The sequence below is a fragment of the Poecile atricapillus genome, chromosome Z, assembly GCF_030490865.1.
Source record: "Poecile atricapillus isolate bPoeAtr1 chromosome Z, bPoeAtr1.hap1, whole genome shotgun sequence".
Lineage (NCBI taxonomy): Eukaryota > Metazoa > Chordata > Aves > Passeriformes > Paridae > Poecile > Poecile atricapillus.
In genome coordinates, this window is record NC_081289.1 from 100,878,115 (window position 1) to 100,891,086 (window position 12,972).

Here is a 12,972-nt window from a genome sequence, read left to right on the forward strand (position 1 = left end):
GAAAAATGGCAGTAACTATGGAGCCATTCAGATGAGTGACACTCATTCATGCACATGCCCACATATGATGAGACAGGGCAAATGGAATTCCTAATCGAGGGTTCTTCACATTGCTGGAAAGGCAGATTTTCACCTGTCTGATAATTTTCATGGAATTGTTTCTTGTACCATGCTGTTTAAAAATTTCTGTCAAACAGTTGGCTGTTTTCTGAAGGGGTATCCAAATAGTGGCAATGAAGAAATTCAGCTGCGAAATTTACTTACCTTGGAAAAGTTTCCTCATCAGAAATTTCTTCAACAAATAACTGGTGAATTTTTAATTATTTTTAAATCTGTCAAATTTGTCAAATTTGTGGCCATGAACAATAGAGTATTGGTCATTAGTATCAGTCATTGTTTCTATGAGAATATATTTAGTTCTGATTAAGCAAAATATTCCCACTGAAATTTCTCACCACTAGTGTTTTGCTAGTGTGACACACAATGTCTGTTGGGCATATCTTAAACACTTTCCCCAGTGGTCTGCAGTGCAAGTGGTGACTGGGCTCCACAAATGAAGCTCTTCAGGACAGTGACATTAACACTGGACTTACAGGCTTCCCTAGAGTAGGACTGAAAGCTAGACATGAACCTCAAAACATTTGCAAAGGGAACTGCTGAATGCCCATCTGTTGCCATGAATCTCTGTTTCACCTCCCAGGATGATAAAGAAACATGAAGAACTAAGTACATTTTGTTGTTATTTTTGTTTTGTTTTGTTTTGTTTTGTTTTGTTTTGTTTTGTTTTGTTTTGTTTTGTTTTGTTTTGTGATGTTCTGCTGTCCCCTCGGCCCAAATTCTCAAGCCATGTTGTTTAAAGACCTCAGAAACTACACAACTGGATGTTTTTTTCTTTGTTTTCATGATAGAAGCTGTCAGATCCTGACCATCCTGACCATCCTGACCATCTGGTAGATAGATATTATCCAAAGATATAAGACATATTTATCTCAGTTTTTAGCATTTTATTATCCTTCATTTTAATTTGATGGAGTATGAGAGAAAGAACAATTGCAACCCACATTCTGATATTTCAAGTGGTCAGCAGGCTGTGTTTCAGAAGAGGTAATATGTTCATCCACTGCTATACAGAGTAGAAAGATGAGTCTCCAGAGAAGTTGCCTAGAGGTGTACTGTGGTTTGATTGTCAGTCCTCCCACAGTGAATTCTTTTTACAGGGTAAACTTGAATTCCACCAGCTAGTTCAGAGCAACCTCCATTTGGTTGCAATTTTTTAATGACCTTCTGGAATCTTTTTTTCCTGTGCTGGGTAGAAGGTTTGTGAACATCACTGCAGGAGATTTATGGCAAGAATTTGTGCAGGCTAATCAAGTGTAAGAAAGATTGACCATCATGAATTCTAGATTGATCTCTCCCTCTACTGCTCTGAGAAGGAATAAGCAGAAATTTTTCTTTTAGCAGATTTGCTAGCCTTCCTGCCATGTACAGTTTTGTAATTCTAGCTAACAGAAGGATCCACTTAGTTTCACAGACACATCGTACAGTCCTTTCTTTTTTTGTTTTCTTTTTGCCCTAGAAAGACAATAGCAGAACAGTTGAGAAAAACTCTACTTCCAAAAGCAAGAGCTGATTCTGCATGAATGAGTGTGTGCTTCCCAGCCTCTTACACGGTGGTAACAATATGTGCTGATTTCCTATGATTTGGCATATAAGAAACAAACACAATTCCTACTGGATTTGTATTTATTTCACTGAACCCATACCCATCAACTACCCCTAGAGTTATAAATATTTGTGGCCTCTGAGTCCACAGTGACCTTTGCATTTGAAGTACAAAACTTCAAGACCAGGGTGCCCCTTCAGAAGATGCTTGTGTTCAACATGGAGTTGTCTCAGAAATCTGCAGCATCTCCCTGGTGGGACTGGGAAAGCCTGGGGAAAGAGGTGACCCTGGATGACAGGTTTAGAGGTAGTCCTTCTCCTTTTCACTGAGGAAAATGAGGACAGTGGCACAGACAAATGAGAGTCCAGATTGCTTTTAACCTTCCCACTACTCTCTCTTATCCTCTACATCCAGGCTCTGCCTTCTACCAACTCCCTCTGATGTACCTGTACCTCCTGTCCTCATGCCATCTGGTTGTGTAGGGAAAAAAAACACAAGGTTTTCCATTGCAAACATTTGCTCGCATTTCTTCACTTAATTTTCAGTGTGTTGGAGGCCTGAACCTCAAACTTGTCTTTCTTGGTTTATGGCTGCCTGTGCTGGAGACAAGCTCTGGGCTGGTGCAGTGGTATCTGGAATCAGGCTGCAGGAAAACAGCTAAGGTGACCATGAGAAGGAGCTGGCAGGAGCCTCACCTGGGCCCTCCCTGTCATATCTTTTGAGGTCCCAAGTCCCTGTCCGGGCTGTGCTGTGCCATGCCTGTGCCTGTTCCGTTCTTCTGTCTCAATCTTCATCTGTTTCATTCCTGCAGACCTGCTGGGCAATTGCTGGGCTGTCACTGATCCTGCCCTCCACCACACTTCTGCCCTGTGTGTCCTGCCTGTGGTGCACCCCACCACATGTGGAAATACTGCCCATTTGGCTCCACTCCCAGCCTCCTTTTATGCCCCAACACAGGGCCCTTCCAGAAGCTACTGCTAGTGGGGAATGTCCCTTGGTACACCAGGCCCTGCCATCTTGAAGCTTCTTCCAATTTCCTAAGAGCTGCTTCAACACTTGTTGAAGTTGTTTGCAGCAGATGTCTCCATGCCACCCCTTGTATTTAGCCACTCCCTGTCCATTATCCCTGAGCCCTTAACAGTGCCCTGTCTCATGGCAGATTGCTGTGCAGCTGGGCTGTCCATTGCCTACAGCACTCTGCCTTCTCCATTCCCTCCTGCAGCATTCCAGTGGTGGGGCTCTCTTGGCCCTTTGCTTTGATCCCAAGTATGCACAGGATTGAGGTTTAAAATTTCTTTCTTCTTCTGAACTCTGGTCACTTGACCTGCTTTTCCCATATTGGTTCAATTTTGCATATTTGTTAGCTTTTCAAAAATCTCCTTAACATTGACACTAGCCAACACTTTAGAAGGGCCTGGTGGGGTGGGGGTGTTAGCACAACAGGTCATATGAGACTGGTGTTCTTGGAATACATTAAAGGTGCAATGGAGTATTTGCCTTAGAAAATGAACAGCAAGCTGAAGACTGAAGAATCGATTAAAAAACATAAGGAAGACTTCGACTGTGTTCATTTCAGTGCAAGACAAACCTTGATCCCATGCTGTGGGCACACAACTGTGCATTGTGGTCTTCAGAGGTCAAATCACAGCTTTCCTCCCTCATGCAGCATTTACAGAGAAATAAAGCTGAATGCTTGTTTTTGGCAGACATTAAAGAAAAGCAAAGAGCTTGATGCTGGTAGTGCAGATTTGCAGAACACGTGATGCTCTGTTTTGTCAGCAGCACAGCATCAGCCTGACATGAAATACAATGAGGGTGGCTGTGTGCTTCTGTAGAAAAGTGTGTTGCTGCTGTGCATGCATGAGGTGGTGGTGGGGAGGTCTCATATGACTGACACTGTAGTGCCATGCTGCACAACTCTGTGGGGATGGTTCACAAACCAGACCAGGGTTAAAGCCAGGTTCTGTAATTAATGCAAAGAGAGAGCTCATGAACTACCCTTCTCAGGTACCCCTTCTGCAGAGCACAAGAGATGGAAGGCAAGGTGGGGTGGTGTGGACATACCCTGCTGTGTCCTGCTGGCTGACATTCCCCCTAAGTGTTTTTAAACCACAGTTATTGAAGCCTCATGTGCAGACCTTTAGTTTTTAGTTAGTCTTCTAAACTCAGGGTTAATGAATCAATTATTAAAAACTTAAAGCCATTTGCTGATCTCTTTACTCTCTGGCCTTGGAAGAAGATAGGGTGTAGAGACATTATTTTGCAACTGATCAATCAAACGTCTTGAAATCAATCTTGTTTAATATATGTACATATACTCTGCAGGAAAAAACTGACCTGAAGATTGCTTAAGGTTGCAAGGCAAAGCAGAATGAAAAACATTTGTGTAACTGGTCTTTTTAAACCCAGGATTTTTCCTCTGAAACATTAAGTTGGGGCACCATTAAGTCCATGAAACCCAGTTAATTTTGCTTTCCCAATTCCATTCCAAAACTAAACACACACATGAAGTTAATTACCTTCTCTTTCAATTTCATATGCCCTCCACCCTGAACTGGATTGAAGTGAGAGTCTGGGAAAAGCACAATCAAAGGAGACTTAGCCAGAAGTTTTAACCTTCAGCCCAGGTGCAGGGCAGGAGTCTGGGAAGAGATGCATGTTCCTTTCTGATGGTTTTCAACAGAGAGCAACCTTTCTGGGCTCTGTGTCTTCTGGATATGCAGAAATGTGGTTGCATGGCTCCCTGGCCTGGGAGGAGTGAGTAGGGCAGTAGGCTCAGAGGACTGAACTGTGTTGCATACAGCATGTTTGGGGAGGCCTAAGGAAAGCCATTTGTGTTTGATGATTTTTGTTGCAAGCTGTAGGACAGCTTGAAAGATTTTTCAGTCTCCTTTTCAATGCTGCACGTTGTCAGCAGAGAAGCCATCTCCCTACGGCCCACTTACATGTATCTTCTGGATGGTGGTGTGTCCTCAAGCCTCCAATGGATATTGGCTGTGGGAGTCCTTGGAGCAGGGCTGGATCTGAAGCAGCTTGAGGTTCAGCAGCTGGAGAGACATTGCACCAGTTATTTCTGGTTCAGAGACATGAGGCTTGGAAGGTTGTTGTATGTTTTTTCCCTTTTGTTGGCAACCTTTCTAAATATTTTGCTGTGCACATTTTGGCATTCTGAGTATTTCTTTAGTCTGAGTAGGCCTCAGAAGACTTTTTTTTTTTTCTTTATGTGGATAAGACTGGACTCAGTAAGAGACATTGGTATGTCAAGAAAGATACTGTGCAAACTGTATGCAGAAACTGTGGTGGAACCAAGAGTCCAGGCAGTCACAGTCTCTCTATAGATTTGTTATCCCTAGAATCATGTGTGCCTTTAGTAACTACACCACAAAACTCTCACTTTGCATAAATTAAACTTTCCATGGAATGTAAATTATTAATACACTAAAATGTGCTGCTAACAGTTGTTTGCATTTGAAGCTATTACTCCCAGTCCTGACATGTACATTTGGTTGTTTATCATTTTCCCAGAGTCAGCAAAAATACATCCTTTCTCTCCATGCCATGTGTTTTGTACAAAGACCACAGAAACACAAGATGATTAATTCTGGGGGTGAGAGCACTACACACAAAAATCCAGTAATAATAAAGTTAGATTCAGACTCTTCAAAATACTTAATATTGGATTTAAAGGAAAATTTCTTTCCTGTGTGAGAGGTCAGAATTAGACTGTCTGGTCTGATGACTAAAATCAAAGCCTACAGTCAAGATGTGACCAGGAATCCAGGCAATAGGCAGCAGCCGCAGGGACATCTTGACTGTCACAGTCGATTTTGAGTGACTCAGAGGGTAGCGTGACAGAGGGATTGCACTTTTACAGAATCACAGAACCAGTGAGTTGAGAAAGATCTCTTGAGTTCATGAAGTCCAACCTAAGACTGAACACCACCCTGTCAACCACACCTTGGCAGCAAGGGCCATGTCCAGTCTTACCTTAAACATCTCTAGGGACAATCCCCACCAGCTCCCTGGGCCGCCCATTCTAATGTCTATTCACCCTTCCTGTGAAGAAATTCCTCCTAATGTCCAACCTGAACCTCTTCTGGTGCAGCTTGAGGCTGTGTCTTCAAACCTTAGTTTGGTAGAACAGCCTTGCTCCAGTGTCTCTGCCACAGAGCATCTGGCCCCAGACCTCGAGGCATTGAGGCATGGGGAACAGGCGTGCAAGACAAGATGCTTTGCTGGGACCATTGTCACTGCGGGAGGGTTCCTGTCCATTCTCAGTAGTTCTTCTTGGTTGCTGGGCTGCACTCTTTCAAAGTAGGAAGCAAAGACTTGAAATACCACCCGGGGCAGCCAGAACAGGGCCAAAAAAAAGTAAGTCTCTGCCCCCTTGCTGTGGAACATTTTAATTGATAACCCACACCTCTGGCCCCTCCTCAGCCTCCTGCAGAATCTCGATGTGTCCAACAGGATGCTTCTTGTGGTAGATAGGAAGTGCCATTACATAGATGACCTAAATGTAATTTTAGGATATGAAAGAAGCAAATAGATGCAAGCACTTGAGAACAAACCTCATCTTTTTGAGGCTTGCCCAGCTCTGAGAGGGTGGAAGATGATGTCTACATGATTTGCTATTTATATTGGGTTATTAAGAATCCTTTTCAAAGAGAACGATTGGACTTTTCCTGCTACTGTAGGAAGAACTCTCAAAACTCTCAGGCATGGTGTAGATTGCTGCTGCCCCATGGCACACTGACTGTATACATACTGTCCCCCACTCTGGACATAGTGTTACTTTATTCACACAAATACAAAACTCAGTTTTGCTGTTGTGACCTGAGTTGTGTCATCTGCTCTAGGATTGCTAATCAAAACTGATTAAAGCTTCATCCAAAAGCAAATTTGTCCAATAACCTGGTGACAGAGAACCAGCCGTGAAGGAAATATGAGTCACTGGATCCTCATTATACTACTGGGGCATTGCAAAGGGGCTTGTGCTAAGTGTAGTGTAATGCAGTCCTACTCAGGAGTTGCCATACATTATCAGAATAGTATAAATGTAAATCCATGGTAAAGGCTTAATGCTTGGAACACCAGCCCACAGTGTGGGAGCTGGTGAGAGCTCCAGGACACAGCAGACTGTAGATAATGCAAATGTTGGGTGCCATTGAGGGAGACTGGTGGTGGCTACAGAGCCACCCAGTCATATCAAGCAGGGTTACTGGGGTATATCTGTGACTACATGCTGTAGCAGTTCCAGCACCCCCTTTCCCACCTGTCCAAAAGGAATGCCTCCAACCTGACATTAGGCCTCTAGATCAAAAAATTAGTTTTCTGGTCCAGAAACCAACTCAGGTGGTGCTGGTGAGCACTACAGGAGCAGCACCAGTAGTGATTTGGGGCTATAGCAAGCTGCAAGACTGTAGAAATGTTTCTACATGTGGTGAATCAAATACAGCTCTCTGAAGCCAGACTAGGAGGTGTGCGTGACTCCTTGTCTCTTCAGCCTTCTAGGCTATATTTTGCCTTTTAAGTACACTCCATTTTCAATGGAGAGCAGCCAGAGGCTGTACTGTCCCAACTCTGTGCCTTTTCAGAAGCTGCTATTTGAAAGTACTCCTACCTGTACTCTGGGAAAAAGCCATCAGAGAGATGTTTCTCATTTCTATGGAAGCGCTCAGCTTCCTGATAGCTTTTTCTCTGCCCATGACTGAATGTATTGCTAAGATGCCAGAGGATATTATCCTTGTCAGCATTTCTCTCCAGGCTCTTTGCAGACTCAGACAGTTATCCTGCTGGAGTATCCTTTGCTAGGGACGTCTTTTGAAGAGGCTAATTCAACACCTGGAATTATCTGAATACTCTTGCCACTTTAAAAGTGCAGTTTTGAGAAACTGACTTCTTCTGTAAGGGGACCAAATATTAGATTTCACCTGCAGATGTGTACCCTGATATGTCCTTCTGTCCTCAGAGGAAGCCCTGAGATTTGCCCTGGCATGGGCTGGATGGCAGCAGTGGTGGATGGGGTGAATGGGTGGAGATTGCCTAATTTGGGGAGATGAGGGGTCTGTCCTTTGGTCTGCCACGGGTATCAGGGACAACTATGGGTACCCAAAATGTTCTACATCATCGTTCCCATGTCCCAGGCAGCAGCAGGACTGACTGTAAAGTTGTCCCAGACACACAGTAGCAGATGGGACAAGATAACCTTGAGAGATGACAGGACTGACTCAGCCCTGCGGATGCATTTCACGGTCAATACATCCTGTGTCGATTAGCCTGAATTCACATCCATGATGCCTCAGCCAACCGCATCCTCAGAATCAATATCAATATTTAACATCACCCATGCCTCGCTGCCCCCCGCCCTACCCTCCCCCGCCTACCCGAGCAGCAAAAAAAATCCCGGCAAATACCCGCGGATGAGGTTGCCTGCTCGGCGGGTGTAGGTGTCCTGCGGGGCCACCAGGTGCCACTGCAGGGCAGCCACTGTCCCTCTGCAGGGCGCCGCTGGCCCAGGGGAGGGCAGGCGCCGCTGTCCTGCTGCTGCCACCTGCCCCGCGGTTCTTCCTCTTGGTGCTGTTGGGCACTTCGGTAGCCCGCACTCTTCTCGGACGGAGAAAACCTCACTTAAAGCAATGTATGACCTCTGCATCTTTTTTACCTGTAAAGAAAGAGGAACCAGCCCTCACCTGTGTGGTATCTCAGCTGAGATCTTGGGCAGGAAAATTGAAATACATGGTCCTTCATATAAGAAACACCTGCCACAGTCAGTTGTGGTTCCTGCCCTGTCAGTCCGGGGAATCCTTCATGACTGCTTGCATTAAACACAAGTGTTCTCTACTGTGCTTTGAAGGAGGTACTCAAAGCACTGTTTATTTTCCCATGGCGTGTAGTCATGGGAATGATGTGCCCAAATACTTGAGAGGACAAGTGAGTTAACTGTTCACGTTTCTAGAAGAAGCAAGCTTAGGCAAATGTGAGCACAAGCGAATGGTTTTTAGTATGCTGTGTTTATGGACTGTTGTCTCTTCACAGTCCTCTTTGTATAACAAAGGCAAAAACTGCTATTGTATTAGATTCAAGATAGCATGAATTATTAGCTCATGAGCCATTTCATGGTTTATTTACAAATTCACACCAAACATTGTGTTATTTAAATATTGTTTTAAAAGACAGATGTGAAGAACCATTCCACAATACCACTCCTGTGGCTGACCATAGTCATGAGAAGACTTCTATGGCATGAGCCTTCCATAGATGTGGATGGCTCTGGCAGAACACAGTGAAACCTAGCACCAAGCTTTAGACTGGGTTCAGAAGACAGTTCTCCCTTCAGGGCAGATTTGTGGAGAGATACTGATGCTCTTTCTGCTCTTTGCAATGAAGTGTGATCTGCTTTTGTGATCACCTGATACTGCTGTGTTTCTTGGATCCAGGACAGTACTCTGTGACTGTATAAATAGCCCATATGACCCTTGGGCTGTGCCAGGAAGCTTTTTGAGGCATATGGAGGGTAGCATGTGGCATAGGCAGTTTATTGTCCTGTCTGTGATGTACACCTACTGTGTTGCCTAACGCAACAGAGGACTGAGTTTAACAGTGCTTGTGGCATGCAAAATCCTATGAATGTGGCCTTCCCCTTACCATCCTGAAAAATATAATGCTCCAAGAGATAGCAACTAATGGAAATATTCTCTTTCAGTCCACTTCAGGTTCTTTGGGATGCAAGCATGATAAGCTAGCTGCAATATCAGTGACAGCCATGAAGCTCCAAAGGAGAAAAATTAAAACATTAAATCCATGAAACACAGTAACATATTTTATTGTGAGAAGCCATATTTCCAAACATCTGGGTTCACTCTGGAGCAGTAGTTTCTGCAGTTAATTGACCATTTTAATAATACCCCATCCGTAGTTTTGCTTAGGAATACTAAATTGATATAAATCTGTATATAATAATACAATTTATTTGCACAAATTAAGAAAATGGGTAAGTGCTGTTTTGAAAGCATTTAATGTTGTGTGACTTCTCACAAGAAGAACCTGAAGGTCATTATTAATGTTCTCATATTCAGATTAATATTCCATCCAGGATCAAACTGAAAAGTGACTGACCCTTATTCAGCATTTCCAAACTTTAATTTGCAGTTAAAGTACTACCTACAGCAGCAGATAGGATTATACCATTAAGCCAGTAAGTTCTGGCCCATCTTCCTTGACATCTGCAGGGAGTTCTGGTTTTGTATGATGTCCTAGTTTGTGAAAAACTTTGGTTTCGCCTTCCCACAATCAATTCAGTCATTGAGTCTGGGAGTTGCTTGTCTGCCATTGTCACCTGCACAGTTCTTACTGGCAATCACCCTTCTGCCCACCACTATGTGTCTGACGCCACTGTGTGTGATGAAGAAGACTGTTGTGTACCAGGGATTCTTCATGTGGTTCTTCCTAGTTGTAATCTAAAAGCAGTAAAACCCCAGTATAATGGACCCTCAGCAAATAAAATACCAGAAGCTGCATGATAAAACAAACTAAAAAATGGACCATTTGATATTACTAAAGGCAAGTGTTTAAGTAAAAAATTCCTCATTTGGTTTCTGACCAGTATGTATAAAGTCATTCAAAAGAGTTACCTAAGATGACTGAAGCTCACTTTACAGTGTTTATGAACATCTTCTCAGGAGAGCACTGTATTCAAATAAACAGGGTTGGGGAGGGGAAGGGCTTCCTGCAATGGCCCCTCAAGGCCCAGGGCAATATTGCATTAAGATAAATTCCTGTGGGTTTGGCAACACGCCTAGAGACAAAGGTAATGTGTGGGCATGGCAGTGCCTCTGCAGGCATTCCCACTTCCATGGAGAAGCAGCTTTTGTTGCTGCCATGCATCTGGGCCTGCGTCCCCAGATAAGCGGATTGTATTGTGCTGCAAGCTGACTCTCTGTGCTCAGGTGCTGTGGTGCTCAAAATCAGGCAGAGAGGGTCAAGACACCCTTGACTGCTGAAGTGGCTATTGGAGAAAGCAAGTCTGCTTTCTCCCCAGCTCACAAGGAGCTGACAGCCTTTGCTCAAACCAGGGGTGTGCAAAGTGGTGGTGACATGAACCAAGAGGCAGTTTTTCTCTCCCGCTGTGTAACTCTGGAAGTAACGATGCTGCACAGGGAATCTTCTTTGACAAGTCTATTTGGACAAATATATTGGGTCTTGTTTGGTCTGAGCACCATGAAACAGAAACCTGAAAAGCAAGGCTGAGGGGGAGAACGTTTCACATGGACGCAGATCCTAAAAGAAAACCAGGGGAAATATGACCTTCATTTGCATTTGCTTGATAAACATCTTTACCACACGCTCTGGGCAATCAATCTCTATTCTGCTTGCCATGATTTTAACTGCAGGTGGCGCTCCTTATGACAAAGAAGCTATGAATCTGTGATAATAACAGAGCAAATAGAAAAAAGTATAATTAAATGGAAAAAAGGAGGATGGGAAAGCAAGATTAAACTTTCCACCCTGCCCCCCCGTGTTGACTAATAGCTGAGCCTTTCTGACGGAGAATTTAGATGTGTCAGTTTAACAAGGAGAGGGATAATAGGGGAAGTTAATTTATCATGAAGATTTAGAGCATCATGTATAATAATGATTTAAATCAAAAAGGAGAGAGCTTGAGTTTAAATTATTGCTTACATTTTGCTATGTGTGGGCTTTCATTTTTTTTTTTTTTCTTAAAGACAGTCTGATTCTCATTTGCAGATAAAGTCCAGCATATCTTTTGGCTGAGCTAGGGATACACTCAGGACCCACAGCTATTCTTCACTCATTTGCGAGGTTTAACATGTTTATTCAGATTAAAAAGTTTTACTTCTTTTATGATTCTGGAGGCTGATGAAGACCCATTTGCTTTTCCTAGTTAGTTGTTCTTTTGAGCTTGATTAAAGTTCTGGAAGATAACTGGGATTTAGTCAGCCTCCAAACAGCATCTTAGCTGGAGTTTTATATGTGTGAAGGGTACCTAATTTCTTCTTTTAACTTTCATATTTTCATAGAGTGAATAATGCAAAAGGGGAGGTTTATCAAAACATGTCCAACATTTAAAACTAAGTCATTTATTAAACAAAAGTAATATGATCCTTAGCGAGTTATTTGAATTTAGCTCCTGGTCAGAATGACCTCAAAGATTTTAACAGTAATAAATCCCATTTTAAGTCTTGTTTGCATTCATAGATTAGAAGAGGAAAATTAAACTTTTCTGCCCTTCCTTTTGCCTTCCAGTTTTCAGCTCTGAACAGACAAATAAGTTATCCTGAATTAGGAAAATATTCTCTCTGTGCTTTTGGAATTGACTGCTGTCCCAAACTCACTTCACCTTTTCAAAACACCCCTTTCCCCAGGGCACAGTTAAGGATTTCTACTGGCTCAGAGCTCCTTTTTCTCTTCAAACATCAGCTCTGTTTTTTTAAACTAGACTAACCTAATTGGATATAAAGAGAAATCACTCATATTTTCATGTGCATAAATGAAAAAAAAAAAGGTAAGTTGGTAAATTTTCTTCCTTGTGGTAAAGAGAAGGAAGGATTGGTGTTTCCTGCAACTGAGTTCTCCTGGATACATTTTTCTTTGAGCCCTTGTATGACCTGAGCGATGACCAGCTGCTACCCTCATGGCAGAAGGGAAGTAGGCTGGGGCAATGATGGTGGCATGTAATGTGGAGGCAGCTTGGCCATGAGGAGCCCTCTGTGCTGTCACCCCTAACAGCTCTGGACATGCTTCAAGTGAAGCAATCCCCATAAAAGGCAAACCTAATATGCTCCAAGTCATCAAAATGCTCTGACTGTGTGTGTGCTGGGCTTGAGAACTGCTTCAGGGCAGGTGATTTCCACAGCAGACACAGCCACAGCAGCATGGCAAGGACAGTGGCCATGGCCCTCTGAAGCCTAGGCATTCATTATACTGCCCACAGGTAATATGCCTCCCTGTGTTTTTCTGGCAAAGATTGCACCTTCCTGGCCCAATCCTTAATGAAAATCTGAAACTTTAATGTGGAGAGGGAAGTAGTACTGACAGCCTACCGTACTGTTTCTGGGCTGATGGATGAGGAGTTAATAATCCAGCTCAGTACTGCCACAAGATGTGAGCCAATGCCTCAGCTTCTGGAGTCACAAGGTAAGAGTAGAATGCCAGAGTTTCTTTCGTTTATTTTTCTTTTTAAGGTTTTGAGAACATCCACTTGGAGAGGAAACCTGACCTCCCCTGTGGTATGATCTTTCCTTCTCTCAGGCAGAGAAAACACACACACTGCATTTTGAGAAAAGCAATGA